Raw genomic sequence first — 22,849 nt, forward strand, 5'->3', positions numbered from 1 at the left:
AGAAATAAAAAGTCCAATCTCTACAAATCACGTGTGAATAGAAAATTAGTGAAGGGGGCGCCTGGATGGCTCAGTTGGTTAAGCCTCTGCCTTTGGCTCAGGTCATGATCCCAGGGTTCTCGGATGGAGTCCCACATTGGGCTCTCTGCTCAGCAGGGAGCCTGCTTCCTCCTCCCTCTCTCTCTGCCTGCCTCTCTGCCTACCTGTGATCTATGTCTGCCAAATAAATAAATAAATAAATAAATAATCAGTGAAGTAAATTATCCTATTCAGTTTAGCACTGGTCTATCCTTGGGAGTAAATCTGTGGTCGGAATTATTTTCTACAGAGTGAAGCAGATTTAGAAAAACAGAGGATGATTAAAAGCACGTCTCTAAACCTGAACATGATGCCATGAGGTAGCCATTAAACACTAGGAACTCAATGTTCAATTAGCAGCAGGAAGCTGAAAGATGTAATTCCATACCTAATCTTATTTCCACTGAATCTAATTTTCATCGATGACCCTATATAAATAAAAGTACTTGACTGTGAATATTACCTGAAATTATTTTTTTAAGTTATATATTTATGCTATCAAAAGCTTATATTTTAAAAATTGAAACAAAGTAACAGGCTCAAAAAAACGTTTTTGTGGGATTATTTTATGGGTCCCCCCCCCCGAGTTTAGCCTCTTTTTTCTTCTTTTTTTTGCCTCTAACATCTCCTGTAGCAGAATCTGCAGCAATATTAGGAGATTAGGAGCCTACTTTCAAAGTTTATACTGAAGGAGACCAAAAATTACATTCTGGTTAATATGTATCTGTACTTCAGAGGCACATTTTAAGAATGTCAAAAAGGATAATGGGTTGATGAGAACCTTTGACTGAAAACAGTGAATTCCACCTGGGAAGCTTTACCGCAGAAATAAAATCTCAGCTATCATCTCTGCTTGCAACTCCTTCCTCTGCTCACTGACAATCACTCCAGGTCCTATCCGTTTTCTTCCTCCATCATCTACTTAACTACTCTCTCCCACTTAGTTCAGGTCCAGAGCATCCTTCCTTACAGAGGGCAGGATATCAATAGCCACAACAAAACTGAAATGGATTAAATCCATCCACCAAAAAAATACATTAAAAAATGATTTTTTTTTTAAATAAAAAGGAAGCCAATATAGTACTAGGAACTTTAGCCTAGCCAATATAGAACTAGGAACCACTGGTGTTTTGTACTATAAAGCACCAAGTCAAAATATCATGTCAGGGGTTTGCGAAGAAGCTAGGAAGTCAGGAACAAGACCGCAGAAGGAGAAAGTGAAGGGCCACCGTATTTGTAAGGGAAGGGCTGACCACTGGCTATTTGGGGCAGCCCTTCCTCCTGCTCTGGTTTTGTTCCCAGTCCATTTCCTGCTTTACTGGCTCCTTTAAAGCCCTTAAGTGGCTCTCTGTGGCCCAAATCCATTGCCTATTTTGACTTTAGAAACAAACTGACAACAGAACATTTCAAACTTGTTCTACTGACAGTGGAGACAACAGTGTAGTGAACCTTATCAGCTACAACAACTGTCACAGGAAATCTTTTTCATCACCACCCCCGCCCCCGGATTTTTTTGAAGCAATCCCAATATATCTCTTCATCTCATCCATACATATCAGTCTGTGTCTTTAGATAAAGGTTTTCTTTTAAAAGCAACCCAAAAAACACCTTAGCGACCTCCTTATTACCAAACAAAATTGCCATAATTTCCCTAATAATAAATACCCAGTCACATGACCTTTCCCCAGTTATCTTACTATTTTTTTTCTAGACCTCTGCTCAGAGGGTATCGCCTCCTCTGTTTGACATTGCTTGCAAGTACCTTTATAATCCGGCCTCTGCCTTCCTTTTCCGGGCTCAGTTTTTAAGAATAGTTTTTTTTCCTCCTTTCCCTAAATCCTGGGCTTCCAGTGACATTTATTTAACTTCTGTTCCCTTCACATAAGATATCCCCTCTCATGAGGCCTATAACCTAGTTTTTTTTGTTTTTGTTTTTGTTTTTGTTTTGTTTTTAGCAGCCTAAACCTCCTCTCACCCCTGCCTCCTTCCTTATATCCCTGCCTCTCCTGAGCCTGGTCTCAGAGCCTCAATGTCATTCCCCCCAAGAAACCTTTCCTGTTTTAATTTCTGGACTCAAATGATTTGTACATCACTCTTGGCCCAGTGAGGTTACAAAGCCCAGTCTCCCTTCAAGTCTCCAATTTTTTAAAATGTTTTTTAAAAAGTTTGGGGTGGGGGAGAGAGAACAAGCAGGGGGCGTAGCAAAGGAGAGTGAGAAGCAGACTCCCAGCTGAGGAGGAAGTCTGATGCAGGACTGGATCCCAGGACCCTGAGATCAGGACCAGATCTGAAGGCAGATATTAGCAGACTAAGCCACCCAGGGTACTAACCCTCCCCCACCAAGTCCCCATTTAAAAACAAATGCTGATTTATAACTCATGGCCTGTTAGAAATTAACCTTCCTCCTGAGGTCCTTTGTGTCCAACATTTTCACTGTATGCCTACCATTCTTCACATAGGCCTCTGACCTACATATTCATGCACAATTATTAGGCAAACCTCTTCTAAATGATGTTCTATAGATAAGTCAGTTCTATAGTTCTACAGTAAGTTCTGTAGTAAGTCAGTTTTGTCCATGGTAAGAAAATCCACAGTATTTTAACTAAACATTATTATTTAATAATCGCAAAGCCTTTTGAAGGTAGATGACATATTTAGCAAATATCTGGGTGTAATAAAGACAGGGACAAAAGTGCCGGTGGAAATGGAAGACCCTAACTCTCAAGGCTCTGGACTCCTGCCTGTCGTTACAGGAGCTGAAAACTGCCCCACTTTATTCTCAAAGTACCACCGACTCCTAAAACCAAAATGTACTTAGAGTGCACCTGGGTGGCTCAGTGGGTTAAGCCTCTGCCTTCAGCTCAGGTCATGTTCTCAGCGTCCTGGGATTGAGTCCCACATCGAGCCCCACATGGTGCTCTCTGCTCAGCAGGGAGCCTGCTCCCCCCCCCCTTTGCCTGCCACTCTGCCTACTTGTGCTCTCGCTCTCTGTCAAATAAATAAATAAAATCTTTTAAAAAATCCTTATCAAGGCCATTACTGTTCTTCAGCAGATAATGGCCTAAGTAAACATGTTTTCTCTGCAGAGAATTTCACCAAAGTGCAAGCAAAAAACCGTACTTGATTATTGACTATGAAAGAGTTTTCTAGGAAATGTTGGTTGACCACTTTGTGCAGCTTTTCTTCCATATGAAAAGAAGATCATGCATAAGGACTAAGTAAAATTGAACCTTTCTCTGTTAGTGAATCTAACTTACCTTGTGTTTTGGGCTTAGTATTATTATTATTATTATTTTTTAAAGATTTTATTTATTTATTTGACAGAGATCACAAGGAGGCATAGAGGCAGGCACAGGGAGAGTAGGAAGCAGACCCCCTGCCAAACAGAGAGCCTGATGCGGGGCTTGATCCCAGGAATCTGGGATCATGACGTGAGCGGAAAGCAGAGGCTTAACCCACTGAACCACCCAGGTGCCCCTGGGCTTTGTATTATTTTAAGAAAGCTTTCTTGGGAAAAAGCTTTTTTTTTTTCCCCAAGAAAAGCTTTACAAATACATACTTCAAACAATGTTATCAACATGACAATCTTGCAGAGGTAGCTGGGATTTACCACTACTATGCTGATTCTCTCTACCAATAAAATTAATTAATTAATATTTTAGTTAACGTGGGTTGAAATATTTAAGTGTTCAAATTTTTTTGAATTTCTATCCCATTCGTGATTTAAATTTATATGACTCAGACTTAAGAATAAGAGCTGTAACTAACACCGATACAGTATTTACTATCACCCAAAAGCTACTGTAAATGCTTTACTTACCTTATTCAATCATCACCACAAGTGTTAGATAGATATTTTATTATTACCCATATTTTACAAAGGAGCAAAGAGAAGTGAAATGAACTGCCCACTTCCTAGTAGTAGTTCCCAGCTACTAGGTAGAGGAGCCAGCATTTGGTACTTTGGTGGTTCTAATTCATTATGTCCTTTTGCTACTTTTTGGGGGGCGGGGGAAACCATCTAGAAGTGAGCACAGGGTTTCAGGATGAATTCTTGCAGCCAATTAAAGGAAATGTGATGCCCCCCCCTCCCCACATGCCCTGCATTTGAGGAGCTAACCCCAGAGCTCAGGAGATCCCCACAGGCAGATCTCCTGTGCTGTTTCCTCCTGACACAGAGTGAGAATGTTCCAGAGTCAACAGGGAAGACCTGACATTTCCTTTATGGCTGTGACTCCCAGGCTGGGTCAACTCGCCTCCCCCAACTTTTCCATTTATAGTCTCTTTCCGATACAGGGGACAGAAATGATCCAGAAAAGTCGAACCAGACCAGGTTTAGTTCGTTCTGCTAAGGACGTGCTTGGGAAGGAGCGAAGGGCCATACATTTCATCTGTGCTGTGAACCATGCTGAAGAGAAGGAAGTACATTGCAGGGCAGAGGCTCAGGGAGACCATGCGGACTTGTCTCCAGTCCCCCATCTTCAACTAATGGAGCTCGGCTTTTCTTTCTGTTTTGGATAGGTTACCCAAAATCTCATCTAAAATCTGGGTTCCGTGGCTGAAGGTTTAGCCAGTAATGTCATGGTGACATCCCAAGGCCTTGGATCAGAACAGACCAGAATCCTTATCTCTGTATTTGGCCACACATAGGCCATGACTAATCCTGGGTACATAATTTGCAAAATTTGGGTTTCAGTTTCATTTGATACATCTCCATTATTTTACTTCTAAGACTCTTTGCCATATTAAAAAAAAATACATTATTCTATTAAAAGAAAGTGAAGATGCATTAGTGATCTCCATAAAGACAGCTAAAAAAGGCAAACAAAAATCCCATTTCTCACATTGAGGAGGAGGGTGAGGTAACTTATTGCTGAAGAATGAATTATTTAGGTACTCTAAATCATTCTAGGTACGTGGTCTTAGAGGTCAGGACCCCCATGAGATTAGTCCTACTGGTGAGGAATTGATTCTGTCAAAGATATAAAAACATCTGGTATTTTAATTTAGCCTGATGCAGATAATTATGGGTAATAGGTCTGCAGGGGTTTATTTATTAAGGTCACAAATGACAAAAGTTTACTCAGCAACCACAGCGTCTACATGTTCTTGAACCTACATGATAGTATCTTGGAAATCTAAAACCACCACTTGATAAGAAGTGAAGCAATCTCTTTGGCCCCCAGATCCTTTGGCCTCACGGCTCTCTCTCACATTCTCAAATAAGGGACTATGTCAAATGATTAGCCATTGGCACAGTAAAATAAAAAAATATCGTTTATCTTATATCTGTTTTTTGTGATCAGAAATCACATTTGCCAAAATATGTCACATGAAGAGGGAAATAAATTCATGGAAGAAACATGAACCATTAGGTTCTGTTCACTATTCAACCCTCTAAAAGGGATTAGGAGACTATGGGGATCGGGCAGCTGATGCAGAACTCTTTACATACCAGGACTGAAGCCAATTAAATAAGATGTTAACAGAGAGCTGATGATCTCAGCTTAATGAAAGAATAAACAAGACATTAAAACTGAAGAAAACAATTTTATAAGGTTGAAGTGGAAGGTCACATCACATAGAACAGTGATGGTTAATTTAGATGCAAGGTCTAACAAAAAAACTACTGGGTGAGCTCAGAGGCCAATACCAAAAGATACAAAGGAATCAAGTATTATGCTTTATTATACTAATTCACCATTAAATGGATGCAGATCCAATATTAAGAAATAATGTGGGGCACCTGGGTGGCTCGGGGGGTTAAGCCTCTGCCTTTGGCTCAGGTCATGGTCTCAGGGTCCTGGGATGGAGTCCCACATCGGGCTCTCTGCTCAGCAGGGAGCCTGCTTCCCCCTCTCCCTCTGCCTGCCTCTCTACTTGTGATCTCCCTCTCTCTCTGTCAAATAAATAAATAAAATCTTAAAAAAAGAAATAATGTAATACAAGTCAGTATAAACTATAAAGTCATTTTTAAAAGAGAATTTTTCTAAAATACTTAAAATTGAGAAGTAAAAATATCCCAAGTAACTTGAAATTGTATAATTTGATTTAAAGAGCGTTAACTATCTATTCTATTAGCATCAATGTTTAAAGGCAAAAACAATTTACAATCTCAAAAAGAATTTGTCTTCTCTGGTAATGGATTAATAATCCTAGATTTGATTTTCTTTTTTCTGGGTAGCAGCTATTCCAGTTTTAACCTCGGACGTCACATATTCATTCACACACACACACACACACACACACCCCCAACATTCAAACACACAGACACATATAGACAGAGCCAAATAAAAAGTAGAAGATCAAGTATTAAAGCTTTGTTAATCAAAATAACAAATTTCTCCCTCAAAATTTTAGAACAGAGTTAAGGGAACTCCATCCAAGTTTATTTGAACCATTTGAAGCATTATTTATGGCCTCTTCTGTTTTTGAAAATAAGTTCTACATGTTTGGTCATCTTTTAGGAATGATTAGTAAGAGTTTTTCATCAAGTAACAGAGATTTCTGATGAAAGACTGAATATCTAAATTAACAAAAAAGACTCTAGGTTCTTCATAAAGCCAAGCTTTAAAGCATTTCTCCAGGGGCCCTGGGTGGCTCAGTCCTTAAGTGGCTGCCTTCAGCTCCGGTCATGATCCCAGGGTGCTGGAATGGAGTCCCACATCAACTCCCTGCTCGGCGGGAAGCCTGCTTCTCCCTCTCCCACTCCCCCTGCTTGTGTTCCCTCTTTCGCGGTATCTCTCTCTGTCAAATAAATAAATAAAATCTTAAAAAAAAAAAAAGCATTTCCCCAAATCAACCTTCTACCCTTGAGTTATTCAGGGTATGAGACTGCCTATAAAACAGGGATTCTACCTTCAGTGCTAAATTCAGTGAGCACTACTGTGGCTTCAAAAAAAGTCAGAAAATTATAGTTAAATAAGCTCTTCCCTTACATTTTATAGAGATCCAAAAATTAACCTGAGTTGCTCAGCTGCTCTTTTGGTAATACATCCTTATAGCAGCTGACGAAAATGGTGTTAGTTACTTAGATTTTGCCACTAACCCAGGCTTCCAAATTATTTTATTTATTTATCTAAATAATTTTTCAAGAACGAATGTTGTTAGCATTTGGGATAACCCTGAGAGCCACTCCCCTAATCCCTTTCTTCCCCTTGATCTTATAGCAGATCCTTCCTCGGGGAAACACTCCTACCTCACAGAACCAGAGGGACTCTCTGCAGGTTCAGGGAGAAGAAAGGCTCCTCATCTCACAGCACTGCTGAATCATTACAGAACACGGAACACCAAGCGGGCACGGCCGTCCCACTAGTCCAAAGGGCAGCGACATACTCTCAACAGTCTGGTTAACACTCCGGTTTTCCTTCAATAAATACATCGGATGTAAGTTAGAAGTCCCAAAAGATCAAACTGGGGGGCCGCTGGCTGGGTCAGTCAGTTAAGTGCCTTCAGCTCAGGTCTGATCCCAGGGTCATGGGATTGAGCCCCATGTTGGGCTCCCTGCTCCGTGGGAAGTCTGCTTCTCCTTCTCCCACTACCCCTGCTTGTGTTCCCTCTCTCTCTGTCAAATAAATAAACAAAAATCTAAAAAAAAAAAAAAAATCAAATTGGGATTAATGCTAGGGCTCCTCCCATTTCTTTAGTCTGTCACCAGAGAGCATGCAGTTCAAAGCCTAGGGGGCTGTCTCCTCCATGGGGAGTGGAGGTCCAGGTCGGGGGGTACAAGGGCAGTCCCCATCTGACTGGGGTCAGTGTTGTTGGCCGCCAGCCAAGCGGCTGGGTTCTAGAGTCCTAGAGTGGCCATGAATGAATGTGTCGACTTACACACTCAAAGACACCAGCTCTAGCTCACTTTTCTCCAAAGAATCTCAGGTACCTTTCTTTTTCTAAAGGAGTCAGTAATGTAGCTGCATAATTAGCATTTCCAGATTTGCTACAAAGCCCCCCAAATTTACCCGACTTAGGATGCTTTACTTAATGTGACTGCATTCTTTATTATAATGTGTCTTATTTAAGAAGGGGGATGTAGCATAAGGTATAAGAAATAGTAAAGCAAAAACTCATACGTCGCTTCAGAACATGATAAATGGCTCAGAAAACCACAGGCAACCTCTGTGATTATATCCCCCCCCTCCTTCTACATAATTCTAATGTAGTTTTTCAATATATAAATAACTTTCAAAAGTATATAATGCTGAAAACTCCAGGAGAAGTTTCTTAAGGATGCTATGATTATAATTTCTATTATCTGCAGTTCTCAAAATCATGAAAGAAGCAATGAATCCTTAAAAGTTCTCCTCTTCAGGTTTTCCTTCATTCCTTCCCAATTCTGCCCCTACCACTTAGATAGTTGTCCGAAGGGCAGGAGATAGGGTAATATTCCCTGGAGCTTATGATAATAGACATTGGTGCTCCCCGATATTAACATGTTAATATGCATAACCATTTTGTGGGGGAGGTACCATGATCACCTCCATCTGAAGGCAAGAGGAAGTGAAACCTAAAATCAATCTAGCAAGTGGGCAGAGAGGCTATGAACCCAGGCAATCCAGCTCCAGAGTTTGTGCTCTTAGCCACTGTTGCTATGTTGTGATTCTCCCAGATTTTGGTCATTTTTTACAATTAGGAATGAGCAATTTTTTCCCCAAAGACAAATGGATTTCCTTCCTCATGAATCCTTCCAGGGAGAGTTCCTCTTTCCCTCCTCTACCATTCCGCCCCAGTTAGCATGCAGGTAACAGTCCATTTGCCCTCTGAGGTGACTTCCTTTCAAACATTAGCCAGCCCCACCTTCTCACAGTTACCCGCCCTGGGTCAGCTGATGCCTTCAAGGGCCTTGGTGAATGTTTATCCCACTCCCCATGACTTATGAGAGGGACATTTCCTGGAAATACTGTGGATGGACATGTCACTGGGGTGAGGTGTTCAGAGCAGCTGAATCACTCCCGTTGCCTAGTAACCTGTTAGTGTTTGGCAGGAAGGTGACTCAGACACAGGTACACTCAGACACAGGACAGATAATTATTCATCACGACCTCCTCCTCCCAGCCCTGGACTGTTGATTTCATGTTTAACCTTCTTTCACAAGTCGCTGTTAGTAGAGGCTCCTTCAATTTTTCCAAGTCAGGGGATTCAAAATACAGAACTCTGTGCAGGGCATGGACAAATCCCTTATTGCTGAAATATGGGCCACATTATTTTCCCTGCTGAGATCTGAAGAAAAACTTTTGACAAAAGCAACTACCAGATTCTTACATAAAAAAAGTGAATTGAAAGTATATGTTATCATGGAAGTTCCTTTCCATTCCGCTGACAATCAGCTCATGAATTCTGTGAATGTAACATATCCCTGAACAGTACTGAGTCACTTATTTTGGAACTCTTAACTGAAGAATTTCTCTAGGCAGACAGGGTTGACTCATTTGGCGGGCCACACTCTCAGCCAGAAAATCTTTTACATGTATAACATACCTGGCTTTTTACCTGAACGAATTGCTGCCCAAATACAAGTGGCTTCAGAATAGAAGAGATTCACTCAAATACCAGCATGAATAGAGAGATGTCCGAGTGGGCCTGAGGTCACCTCACTGACTTTTGTCTTCAAATTTAAGTTACCATGTGTGCCTATGTCACTCCAGAAGCCAAAACACTCTAGAATAAAACACTGTGGACTTGCCCTACATGTAAATGCTCCAACAGTTATTACTACTCCCCTAATACTTTAGGGACCCACCATTTTTCCTAGGGATGTCCATTCTTTAAATATTCAATGGAGGAAAAGTGGTTCTGAAATAGGCACACGCATACACACATACCAGAGAATGGGGTGTTTTGGCCCTTCTTTTCAGCTATGCCTGCTCAAGACACAGAAAGTAAGACCCAAGAATGTACGTGAATGGTACCTCTAATCTTGGTGGGAAAGTCCTGAATCCTAAATTTATTTAATGCTCACGGACTGAAGGAACAAATATAGTTTAGGAACTTGTCTTTTTTCTTCCCTGTATCCAGTAATATTCATTCTAACAGAGGGGTTCCAGTATGACTACTATCTATATAAGTACTATTAAAAGTCTAATATGTGATATAAATTTTACTTTGTTCTTGAAAGCTGTAAAAGGGGTATGTAACTATACTTTGCAAAGATTTTCATCTTAAACATATGATACAACTTAATTTTCTCCAACCTTTTTTTTTTTTGAAAGGTATATTTTAGTCTGGCGGGGGGGATCTTCCCTTGTCTACAAACTTCTTGAAGTCTGCCAGACAAACTCCATAGCCAACTTAAGAAAAAAGGTGCTGGCTGACTGGTTTACAGTTACTACTGGCAAGCAATATGGGGGTGAACTGCTCTCCAAAATATTTTTAAGTCCTTAACCACACCTGGAGTCAGTTCTCCCTATCTGGGGGTCACAGCTGATAAATCAGCCTGCTGAGAGCACTGTAACATGTTTGGGCTTGTGCAGACAACTAGGGATGATCAGCTCTGTTCCTAAAACAGTTATTCTTGGGAATGAAGCTTAGAATTTAAGTTCATGAATTTGTTGCTGAGGATCTGCTCCGTGCAAGTGTCAGTCACAAAAGAACATTCATTACGGTCAGGGGAGCAAGACAGACCTTTGCCCCTGGCCTCACAGAGCATGCGGTCTAGCTGGGGAAACAAACAACTGTAATACAGGCAGAGAAATGTTTGGAGAGTGAAAATCAAGATTCTAGGAACACAGTGCAAAGGCATACCCCTTCATTCAAGTGAGGCTTCGAGAAAGGGCTTCTGAAGCCAGATCTGAAAAGTGATGGCAAGTCAGGCACGGTGGGGTGGGGTTATTTAAGGCAGAGGAACAGCAGGTGCAGAGGTCTTAAGCAACAAAGGAAAATGTGGTGTGTATGTATGGGAACAGAAGAAAGTCAGCGTGGCTGAAAGGGAGAGGTAGGCTCTTCCAGAACCTGATAACGCTTTTTTATCCTATCTGGATTTTGCCCCAAGATAATGGCATCAGGGAGTGACGTGCCCAGTTTTATATTTTGCAAGGATCCCACTGAGGATTCCTGACACTTAGAGACCAAGGGAATGAGCATTTCTTACACTCAGCAGAAAATGATCAGGTCACTCTTATATCCAAAGGTAAACGTACAAGGCTTTCCATGTGACCTCTTTCCTATAGTACCAGCGAGATGTTACCATGTTACCCAGGAGAGCAGAACGGCTAAGCGCTCAGCCTGTGTAGACAGATGACTCACATTCAAACTCTATCTCTATCCTGTTCTACCCAACATTTAACTCTGGGCACGTCCCGAAACCCTCTGCATCTCGAAGGGGACTTAACAGTAGTAACCTTATAAGGCTGCTGTGCAAATGAAGCCCAAAGGTGAGCCAGGAAGAACAGCAGTAGCCATAATGCCATTCAATCTCAGTCTTTACCATCACAAGTATGCCAGCCAACCAACCCCAAGCCTTAAGAACCACCACTTCAGACTTCATTTAATATTTTTAAGCCATAGAAACCCTCTTCTCTAGAAGCTATCTAATTTCTTTAGGAAAAGTAGCTTGCACAAATAAATCGTTGTATTTAACACTTGCCATTTTCCATTTGAATATTTGAACACTGAAAATGGGATGCTAAAATAATAAATACAATTATTTAAAAATAAGCTTTGTTTCGGGCGCCTGGGTGGCTCAGTGGGTTAAGCCACTGCCTTCGGCTCAGGTCATGATCTCAGGGTCCTGGGATAGAGTCCCGCATCCGGCTCTCTGCTCAGCAGGGAGCCTACTTCCTCCTCTCTGTGCCTGCCTCTCTGCCTCCTTGTGATCTCTCTCTGTCAAATAAATAAATAAAATCTTTAAAAAAAAATAAGCTTTGTTTCAATCTTGGGGCCTTATGTCCTATTTGGACAAAGAACTGCTGTCCTAAGTGAAGTTTCTAGGACTATGTGCAGGTAAGCTTCAAGATCAGAGCGTAGTCAGAAATCAGACTGCCTAACTAAGCTTCTATGGGCCAGGAGTCTGAAGGAATTTGAATAAATCCATTTATCTAATAACCAGATTATAGAAAATTCAAACAAAAAGGATTTAAGCCTAAATACAGACATTGAGAGGACCAAAGAACCAGTTGTGGATTCACTATTAAACGGAAACCCTCCATTACCCAGCAGCCTTCTTGCTGCCTCTATTTGTTTGACGTAAATGCTAAACCACTGTCCAGAAATCTGAGGAATTAGACATTTTACAGCAGAACACAGACTACAAGTCAAGACACAATGCCAAAGGTTAATTAACTGCATTCTAAAAATATCTGTGTCACTCACTACTAATACTGCAGACAGACAAGATATTAAAATCTTTGCAGAGCCGATTTGAGTCAGGGTCCAAGACCACTCCCTGCTCAAGGATTCACAAGGAGGACTCGCAGGACCCTGCCTACACTCCTACTCTTGGCTCTCATTTGTTACAGCAAGAGGATACAAATCAGCAAAGGGAAAAGGCCCCCCATGGGATGAAGGCCCCCCAGAGGTGATCAGGAGCAAGTTTCCAAGGGTCCCGTCCCAGGGAAATCACACAGGTTGTGCTTAATTACCCAGCACTGAGTTTTGACAGCTCCTGTGAAATACTGTCTACCCGGGAAGCCCATTAGTGACTCAGCGTCTGGGGTTTCTTTGGGGCTGGTCACACAGAAACCTGCCACTGGGCATGTACCCAAATTCCAGACTCCTGGAATGCAAGCAGGTGTTCAACAGAAACTGTCTCGTTTGCACAGTTTAGGCACAGTGAGCCACACTAATGAGGGAATGGTGGACACCCTCCCAGAAAGAAGTTCCCAGAGGCCAGCAAAGGGCCAAGGTTGCCAGCAGGCCTTTCAAAGAGAGTGGTTTCAGGCCTGCTGTGTTAACTCGTATTTGCATACTGTCCTATTTCAGTTAGTAATATAGGACTAAATTAAGGAGAAAGGTCTTACTTTTAGCAGGTCACCCATGTACAGCATGAGCCTGAGAAGCACTCTTCTATATATTTTCAGTACTTAAAATGTAGCATTTTTAGTGTGGACAACCATGGTCTACAATTACATAACAGAAGATTTAAGATGGGCTTTTGTACAATAAAAACAAAACAAAACTTACTTCTGGTCCTATTTACTTTTCTAAGCATTTTCTTTTATAAAACACCACTGAAAATTCTGAACAAAAAATGTTCCTAAACTGACACTACTCTCGGAAACCATGTAGCCTATCAGACTGGTGATGAAATTCAGACCCAGGTAACAGCTACCCCCACAAGTTTTTAGCAGGGATGGGAATAAGAAAAACTCCCTCTGGAAGGCATTTTGTCAAGGTATCTTATCAAAATTATACATACACCTTATGACCTACAATTCTGCTCTGCAAATGTATACACATCAAATTGTGTCCATGCAGAATAACCTAGGTACAAAGTTATTTATTGCAGCATTGTTTAAGAGCAAAGGACTGGCCACAACCCAAATGTCCATCAATAGGTCACTATTTAAATTGTCGTACATCCATACAATGGACTACTCTGTAACTGTTGAGGGAAAAAAAAAAAAAAAAAAAAGAAGGATGAGGAAGCTCTCTTAGTACTGATTTGTTAAACCCTCCTACATATATTCAGAGAAAAACATACATTGCATAGAAGTACAGTTTACTATCTTTTACCTTATGAAAAGAGCAAATGTGAGTATCAACTGTGTACAGAGAAACTCTGGAAGGATGTTTCAGATCAGATACTGATAACAGTGTCTGGGAGAGGGTAGTGGAAGCCGAATTTGGGCATTATCCGTGAAACTAAAAAAATACATGAAAAAGACATACTTGACAAGTGCTGTTTCTTTGTTTTCTAAGTCCAGGTTATATCAACCTGGCACCTTTTTGGCAGGTGTGGATCTCTTTACGAGGCTTCTGCAGCAGTTAAATGAGAGCATAAGATCGCTTTATCTCACTTTCCAGATCAGGTTTCCACTCTTCCTTTTCAGAGTCTGCCTGTCAGCTGGAAGGGGGTTTCCCCAGGACACCTGCCAGTAAATAAAGTCCTCTGTGCTTTCCTTTTGCCCATTTTTCTGCTGAGGAAATGTGGGCGCTTCTTAAAACTCCATTTCTGAAAGCAGGGATTTTGTTTTGTTCACTGCCTTATTCGCAACCCTGAACAGAGCGCCTGGCACACAGAAATTGCTCAGTAAGTATTTGTTGAATAAATGAGTTCCTTTCTTCATCCAGCTTCAATGGAACAGACACTACCAGACAAAGAGGGAGATATCATCGGGGTCAAATATTCAGAAATAGCTGTCATTCCTAGTATTGGCTCTATACAGGCATTCTAAATCTGAGCAACATTCCTAGAATTATTTTGAATTTTACAGAAGACAAACAAATAAGTCTACAGAATGCTGTGCTGAACAATGACTCTTAAATATTCACAAAAATTCATTTTTAATTAACTTGGAATTACAAGACCCTGGAGTCCATCTTAGGGCTTAAGTCTTATTAGGCAAACACCATACTAATTTAGTAATGATAAAAAAAAAAAAAAAGAATGTGTTTTAGAAGAGTCAAATAAGCCCCAGTCATAAGGTGCCCAGAAGCTATATAGAAGAAAAAATATTTTGCATTGAAAATGTAACTACTGGGATGCCTGAGTGGTGAGGTCATTTAAACCTCAGATTCTTGGGGCACCTGGGTGGCTCAGTGGGTTAAGCTTCTGCCTTCAGCTCAGGTCATGATCTCAGGGTTCTGGGATTGAGCCCCACATCGGGCTTCCTGCTCGGTGGGGAGCCTGCTTCCTCCTCTCTCTCTGCCTGCCTTTCTGCCTACTTGTGATTTCTGTCTGTCAAATAAATAAATAAAATCCAAAAAAAAAAATTTAAACCTCAGATTCTTGGTTTCGGCTCGGGTCGTGACCTTGGGATCATGAAATTGAGCCCCACATGGGTCTCCAAACTCAGCATGGAGTCTGCTTAAGTTTCTTTCTCCCTGTTCCTCCCCCACCCCCACCCCCAACTCATGCTCTCTCGTTCTCTCTCTCTAAAAAAAATAGTGAATAGATCTTTTAAAATAATGTAACTGCTCTTTTTATTTAAGAATAAAATTATCCTTCAGGGCACCTGGGTGGCTTAGTCATTAAGTGTCTGTCTTCGGCTCAGGTCATGATCCCAGGGTCCTGGGATCAAGCCCCATATTGGGCTCTCTGCTCATCAGGGAGTCTGCTTCTCTCTCCCTCTGTCTGCTGCTCCCCCTGCTTGGGACTTTCTCAAATAAAAAATAAAATCTTAAAAAAATAAAAGAATAAACTTATCCTTCAAATGAGATTCAAATTAGTCTAGATAGTGAAATGAATTGCACAATGTACATCCTAAAAGAGAAAACTTTCTCCTCAGTGGGCACAGAATGGGTGTTAACTACCACATCTTTTAAACCTTGGTTTAAATAACTCTAAAAACCAAATAACGTTGCTAGTAATAATTTCAGTATGGGGCCAAATAGGTGTGCAGCTGACAGATGTTTCTTTGTAGATTTTTAGCGCCACAGGCTTTTCTGAAGGCATGATAAAAAGGCGGTTCCTGAGGGCTATCTTTGGGTAGTAATGCAGCGTGGTTAAGAGGTTTTGGTGTTCCTCTAGTTCTCTTAGTGTCATTTAGGCAACAATCAAATGAATGAGGGAGCATCCACTCACCTGGACCAGCATGAAATCTAAGACTCTCTCTCCCGAGGAAATTCTCAGCTAAAGCATAACTGGAATGTCTTAACTGGAAAGGGAGGATAGAGGAGAAGTTGCAGGACAACTGCCTTGAGCTGATGCAAATCACACTCGTGATTTGTGGGAGGGAAGCATCAAACCTACTGGGTGCAGATGGGAGCACGCTGAACCCCACCTTGGTTCCCGTACCAATCAAGACCCCCGGTCTCAGGGCAGACCCTTTCGGTGGAAGAGTGGTATGGGGCTGAGGACGATGTCTCTAAAAGATGGAAAAAGTGAGAGGCTCCGTAAGAAAGATGCTCTGTTGTTATTTTTTTTCTGGGGTTTTCTGTGGACGGAGGTGAAATGAAGAGCTAATCCTATCCACCCGGAAGCGTCACCCGGAAAACATGGACTCCTACCAGGCATCTGAGGAGGAGAAAAGCAACTCGGCCATTCATTCCATTGACATTTACTTAATATGTGCCAGACCCTGTTTAGAGGCAGAGCAGTGAAGGTGGGCAGATTCCCGTCTCTCACCATGCTCATTTTCCAATGTGGAAACAAGCAAGCAGATAAACAAGAAGACCGCGAGAGATGCCACCGAGAGAGAGGGCAATCAGAGTCAGAGCAAAAGGCTGATGGGGCTCATGAAGGGCAAGTGGTCAGGGATGCTGAGGGGATGCCACTTAGGACAATAACAGTGGGGGATCTGGGGGTGGGGCAGCCAGGGAAGAAGAGCGCTCCAGCCAAAGGAGCAGCTGGTTCAAACGCCCCGAGGCAGGATGGAGCCAGGCAGGTTTGAAGAATGGCAAGGCAGACACTGCTGAGGGCTGTCATCAGAGGAGTAGTGACATGCTGGGGAGGAGGACAGAGGCTGGGCGCTGAGGGCTCTGTAGGCCAGGTGGACTGCCTGCCCACACAGGGCACAGAGTTCAGTGTCTGGAAAGCCCTGGCTGCTAGGAGGCTTTCTGAGACAATGCTGGAAGATTCCCTTTGAAATACAGACAGCTGCTGCAATCTTTTAATGGATTTTTTTAAAAAGACTTTAACTGTTTATAAGTTGATATTAATGACAGTAATAATATATTCAGCTTATAGATTTTTTTCAATTACATCACTAACATGGTGCCCTTTTTCTAGTCAAACTCAGAACGTGTGTCCCCTTGTCAAAAAGAAGAATGGGTAAGAGGGGGGTGGATGGTAGAATGCAAATCCATGCTTCCTACGCCCAAAACTCTATGTACACATCCTAATGTTGAGTCATAGTAAGAATGGACCCATTTAAAAAAATGTCACAGAAGCCCATGATTTAATTTGAAATATATGTACCATGTGTAACTTCATAAGGAAATAAAATTAATGGTAGAACGTATAAAATAAAACACTACTCTAAGAAGTGTAACGGAGAATGAGAGCCAGGTGAATGCACACACACCAGGGGTTCTTGGTCACAAGCTACATTGGAAGAGGGTGGGGTCCCAGCTGTGACTGAAGATAGTTCCTCCCTGCTCAGGGGATCGAATCACTGCTAAGGCAGCACAGCTGGGAGGTGGGGTGCTTCAGGAACAAGGGCTCTGAAATCCAACCCCACACTCAGAACCCGTATGGCTCCAGGCATGCTCCTTAACCTCTCTGTGCCTCAGTTTCCTCATCTATAATTGGGAATAACAATAGTACAAACTCCGGGAGGGCCTTTAAGAGGACTGAAGAGGTTAATATTTACAAGCAGGTCAGAAATAGCACCTAGTATATTGTGCACCCTTGTTAAGTAACTAAAATAGAGAAAGACAAGGGGTAATCGAATGTACTAAGTCTTACACTGTGACAAAGACGGGTCATGCGCTGGCTGCAGTGAGCTCATATCCTTTGTCCAGGGTAAAGCAGGAGACGAAACCGTGTTTCCTAAACTCAGAAAGAGAATGTATATGTATCTTATATCCATAATTTGGGAGAAGGAGGAGTGGGGATCTAGATTTTCTTCCCCAGGGGAAAAAGTTTTTCTTGACCCTGAGCTCAGGCATTCTGCCGCAGTGGGTCTGCACACAGGAGGTGGGCCATGGGCAACAGCGCAGACCGGGCAGGCCATCACATGACGTCATCCGATGGTTTTTTCCAGGGGACCCTCAATTCATTCCGAAGCATAACTCTCTCGAGTTGCTCTGGTCGGAAGCCAAGGCAACATGGTACAAATAAGCAGCTATGCCGTCTGGCTCATTTCAGAGACACAACTACACCAGAAATCCCTCCTGCTCCTGCATTTCCTTCAGCCATGCTTCTGGTAAGAGCTGAGCAGCAGACAGCTCCAGATGTGTAAAACAATATCTCCAATATCAGGAGATGGACAAAAATGCAGCCACATTAAAAAACCCAAGTAACCGGATGCGTTGAAAGCAACTTTCCCCAGAAGCATCTGTTTTTAAGTCTAAAGGACTTGTGAGTCGTTATCTGGCAAAGAACAGCCATAATCGTCTCGGGGGATTTAACAATTTAAAAGAATATTCCTTTTGTCATAGTCATCTCAAGCTCTACCTGGCAGTAAAACGCGGATAGTTTCCAAATGGCAAAAGCCACCATGGTTAAGACGCCTTTTATTGTAAGCTGGAATGTAAAATAGAAGATGGAGAAAAGATTAATTTTTATTTTACTAGAGAGCAAACCTTAGCTAGGAAAGGACTTTGGCTCTCCAGCTGTTCCCGTGCTCTACACAGAAGATGTGGGACCACTGAACACAGTTATTCCCCATGTCCTGCGAAGATTACGTGTCCCCGTGATCTGCCAACCTTTTTCACTCCAGCAGGCTAAGTATGTTGTTCTTAAGGCTCATTAGTTACGAGTTTTTCTCTAGTGTTAATCTTCAAATTCTTACTACTCTAGTGGTAGTATTTTCTCGTTAGTACTTGTAAGGTGGGACGCCTGGGTGGCTCAGTTGGTTAAGCAGCTGCCTTCGGCTCAGGTCATGATCCCAGTGTCCTGGGATCGAGTCCCACATCGGGCTCCTTGCTCAGCAGGGAGTCTGCTTCTCCCTCTGCCTCTGCCTGCCATTCTGTCTGCCTGTGCTCTCTCTCTCCCCCTCTCTTTCTGATAAATAAATAAAATCTTTAAAAAAAAAAAATACTTATTGGGGCACCTGGGTGGCTCAGTGGGTTGGGCCTCTGCCTTCGGCTCAGGTCATGATCTCAGGGTCCTGGGATCAAGCCCCAAATCGGGCTCTCTGCTCAGCAGGGAGCCTACTTCCCCCACCCCCACTGCCTGCCTCTCTGCGTACTTGTGATCTCTCTCTGTCAAATAAACAAATAAAATCTTAAAAAAAAAAAAAAACTGTACGGTATTGTAAGCCACCAAAGAAAGCAGAAATAGATGAATTCACGTGCAGGTCACAGGCAAGGGAGAGCCAGGGACACATGTATCAACTCTTCCCAGGCATGTGCAACAGGCATCATATCCTTAGAGAAGGCTTCCTTCATTCCCAGGCTACATTAGGGTCTCCTTCACCAAGGCCACATTATCCTCTTTCTCCATCATAACAGTTCGGTAAGTATGATTATAAAGTCAATTGTTAGTAAAGATTTACTTGTCTCTTTTCTGGACACTTCATGAGGGAAGGGACCCTGTCTGTCAGGTTTTCTGCTGTCTCCTCTACACACGAGTCAATGGGTATCTGTTCCCAGCCTAACTCCTTCTGTATAAGGCAGTCAGCTGTGTTCCCAAAGAGTCCCGTGTAAGTTCCCTGCAAGTCAGATAAGGAAGTCACTGAATAATCCTCTAAAGGGCGGGCAGAGGGAAAGCACTGTAATATTATACAACCAACAAATGTGATGCCCTGAGTATTTTCAGAAGCAGAGTCCTCGGATGTACATGCAGCAGATACGAATGAGAGAGGGAAGGAGACAAGTGGGGGAGGAATGACCCACCAATTTAGATGGGTACCTTAAGAGTAAAATTATGAGAACTCAAGTTGTGTTTTCTAATTATAGACTCTTAAATTTAAAATATCTTGAAAGGTCACTCTGTACTTCTCTCTGCTTCATACAGACTGCATTCAAAATATCCCAGAAATAGGAGTCTTTTTTTTTTTTTTTAAGGCTAGAGGGCTAGAGGGAAAGGCTGAGCAACAGATTAAAAAGCCCTATGTCTTACAACCTCCAGTTTCTATAGTTTTTTCTATTAGGTCTTCCAGAAATCTAGTCCTTTCCTTCATGAAGCAAAGGTATTACTGTTCTATCCAAACTCCTAAACAACTTAGAGATTATGTCACTAATGTCATTAAGAAATGACAAAAAGGTACAACAGTGAAACTTAATTATTTAAATTTAAGAAATGCCTTCCGATCTTCTGCAACAAAAGAAAAGAACCCTTTTGTACTTTCATACCGAAAGTGAGGAAGTGTTTAACCTTGCTAATGAGCAAAGAAACCCAGGTCATAGTGAGATGTCATGCTTCCATAGATCAAAGTGGCTAAAAAACAAACCAAATCATCAAGCGTCTCCAGGACTACAGCAAAACCTTTCGTATGCTTTACAAACAACCTAGGAATGTGAATGAAGATTCAGCTCTGAGCCTCTAGCATTGTTGACAACAGTAAAAAACTGGAAATAACTACGTGTCCAACAACAGGGAACTGCTTAAACACATGGTGATGGATGGACACGATAGGAGACTGAAACTCTTCCTTACCATGTTTAGTGGGGCATGACAAGAGGTTCATGATATATTCAAGAGTACAAAATAGTACTGTGTATAACCCCATTGATCCTGTAAAGTTGCCTGTGTAAACACAATGCTGGAAAGATAATGCAAAGGAGGAACAGGTGACAGATTTATATGTGACTTAAACTTTCCTTCTTATCCAGGTTTAAATGTTTCTAAAATAAACACGAGTTGTTGTTAAAATTAAAAAGTTAGAAAAGATGAGGCAAAAATCCCAACACACATTTCTAAGTATCAGTTACCATACTAACAGTCTCTAAAAAAATTTATCGTAAGCACAAAGTCTGTTTAATATCATTATGTACTAAGGATAAAAATAATAAACCCTCCTTTTCATTTTGGTCACTGTGTGTGGTAAGCAAATAAAAATGCTCTGTCCTAGAAACTTAAGTTTTCATTTCAGCAAGATGCCATCTGTGGTAATGCCCCACCACGCAGCAAAGAAGTCAGCCTTTCTGGTTCAATAGGGCATAATTATACAGCTCACAGAATGAAAGCAAAATGTACACATGTACCATCATTACTCCGGCTCAAATAAAATTGTGTCTTTCAAAATAAAAATGAGGCTAGAAGTAAAAATGAAATGAGACATGAATAAACATGAACTAAGATGGAAACAAATTTGGGAGGGGGTTGTTATTAGAAAGAGGCCACTGGAACGTTCACCTCTGGTCAGGGAGAGGATACATTTGCTGGAGGCAGAGTAGCTCCTCAGGATACAAGTATTAGAACGCAGACCAGCAGGATCCTACAGTACCCTGCACGTACCTGAGGAGCTTCAGAGAATGAGCAACACGTGCTACACCTGTGTCACTTAATCCAGCGCTGAATAGTATGAACCCTCCGTCTCAAGAATCTCCTTCAGATTCCCAGCCATTCCAGTCTCTTGGATCCGGGACCCTTTCCTCCAGTTTTTATTTTTCTGTCCCACTCTCTTGTTGTCCTTGCTCTTAAGATGTCTATGAGGTGGGTCACTTCCTCCTTAGCAGTTTGCTTCTCTTGTGAGAAACTGGGATTTAAAAGTAAATAACTTATACTTTCTTCAACTCGTTTACGAAGGGTTTACCCAGGGGACACCTGGGTGGCTCTGATGGTTAAGTGTTTGCCTTCAGCTCAGGTCCATGGTCCCAGGGTCCTGGGATCAAATCCCACATGGGGCTCACCCGCTTCTCCCTCTTCCTGCCACTCCCCCTGCTTGTGCTCTCTCTCTTTCCTCACTGACAAATAAATAAAATCTTTTAAAAAAAGAGTTTACCTGGTTTACCTTGTGCATCATTACCCATGATCAGTCTCATCCAACAGGTTTCCAACATTCCTTCCAAACAATGCCATGGCAAATTACAGACTGGCATACTTACATAATCCTTATTTCACAAAGCAACATCTTTTAAGGTCTTTTATTTATTTTGAGAGAGAGAGAGAGAGAGATCTGAGATCATGCCTGTAAGACTGAAGAGAACAGGAAAGAGAGAGAATCTCAAGCAGACTCCGTGCTGAGCCCAGAGCTTGAGGCAGGGCTCCATCGCAGGATCCTGAGATCATGACCTGAGCTGAAATCAAGAGTTGGACACTTTACCAACTGAGCCACCCAGAGGCCCCCAAATCTTCTTTTAAGTATGAGAGGAAGGATGATGTTCAGAAAACAAAAGGGGAGTCAAGAAAGCACACTCTCATGACTCCAAAGAGTTATTTGGTGTCCAAAGAGTTATTTGGTGTCCAAAGAGTTATTTGGTGTCCAAACAGAAGAACAATTGAGTATCAGGAATAACTAAAGAGGAAGAAGAAAGAAAGAAGTGAAACGAGGAGCTGACTTAAAGAACTTTTTGTAACTGAATCTCGAGCAAGATAAAGGAAGATGAAGCAAAGTGCCCAGAGACCTGCGATGATGAACACATTTTGGGGACAGGGGCCAGAGCTGAGCATTAAGATGCAAGCTCGAGGTCCTGACAGTGGAAGCTGAGGCACCAGCCAGGCACTAATGAGCCCCCACAGAACGTGGTGGGGATGCTGACTGAACAAAGGAATCAGCCACATGATTCTATCTTGAGCTTCTAAGTCATGCACGGTCAGAGGTTAGTTACACCTCAGGCACAGAAAGTGAAAACTCGTGGAGGAAACATGAATGTCATCATTAGTGACCATGCCTCTCTCTCTTGCTTTCCAAGTGCTATGTATGGGTCTGGACACCTCAGATGCCACCCTGACCTTAGCAGATGCCACCTTCAAGAGGAGGAGGAGGGTCAGCACATGGAAAAAGAACCCCAGAGTCATCTGCCCCCATCTCCCTAAATTGTCTGAAAGCTTGCTACAGGGGAAGAGTAATTCCTGACTTATCCTTGCAGATACAGATATATATATATATCTGTATCCATATATTAGATA

General features: G+C 42.1%; 1 protein-coding gene across 5 annotated transcripts in view; it reads right to left on the minus strand.

Moving 5' to 3' along the window:
* The window catches only part of SGMS2 (sphingomyelin synthase 2), a 168,598-nt gene that overhangs the window by 39,753 nt on the left and 105,996 nt on the right, over nt 1-22,849 (minus strand). The window contains exon 2 of one of the 5 annotated variants that reach the window (XM_082728584.1): nt 7,277-7,444. The exons of the other annotated variants lie outside the window; for them this stretch is intronic. The gene's annotated coding sequence lies outside the window, so the exon portion shown is untranslated. The remainder of the gene's footprint in view (nt 1-7,276; nt 7,445-22,849) is intronic. 5 annotated transcript variants of the gene reach the window in all.

This window comes from Mustela nivalis (assembly GCF_964662115.1).
Source record: "Mustela nivalis genome assembly, chromosome: 4".
NCBI lineage: Eukaryota > Metazoa > Chordata > Mammalia > Carnivora > Mustelidae > Mustela > Mustela nivalis.